Raw genomic sequence first — 450 nt, 5'->3', positions numbered from 1 at the left:
ACGACCTGGATATTCTTTAAATATCTGAGGATTACATAATGCTCTAACCTGAAGTTGTTGTTCACTTGACAGATGTTTCAAGTCAAGCTCCATTGGTGTTGATGAGGGCAGGAACTGATCATCAACTGCTTCCTCCTCTTCCACAGCTCTAATCAGCATGACTTCTGCCCCCGTTTTAGGTCGCTCTGTCCATTCCTTAAGGAGGTTTACATGCAGCACTTTGGTGGAATGTGGTTGTCCCAATTTAACAACTTGGTAGGTCCAAGCTGTTTTACTACCTCAAATGGCCCCTGCCACTTGGCCAAAAGCTTGCTCTCACTGGATGGTAGCATAACGAGAACCTTCTGGCCTGGGACAAAGGTCCTCTGCCGGGCTGACTTGTTGTACCAAGCCTTCTGGTACTTTTGGGCTTCTGCCATGTGCTGCTGGGCCAAAGCCGTCATCTTCTGT

This window comes from Poecilia latipinna, unplaced genomic scaffold (genome assembly GCF_001443285.1).
Source record: "Poecilia latipinna isolate Pla-1442-1.1 unplaced genomic scaffold, P_latipinna-1.0 Scaffold4509, whole genome shotgun sequence".
Taxonomy (NCBI): Eukaryota; Metazoa; Chordata; class Actinopteri; order Cyprinodontiformes; family Poeciliidae; genus Poecilia; species Poecilia latipinna.
The sequence above is the reverse complement of the archived record's forward strand: the minus strand, read 5'-3'. Positions refer to the sequence as shown.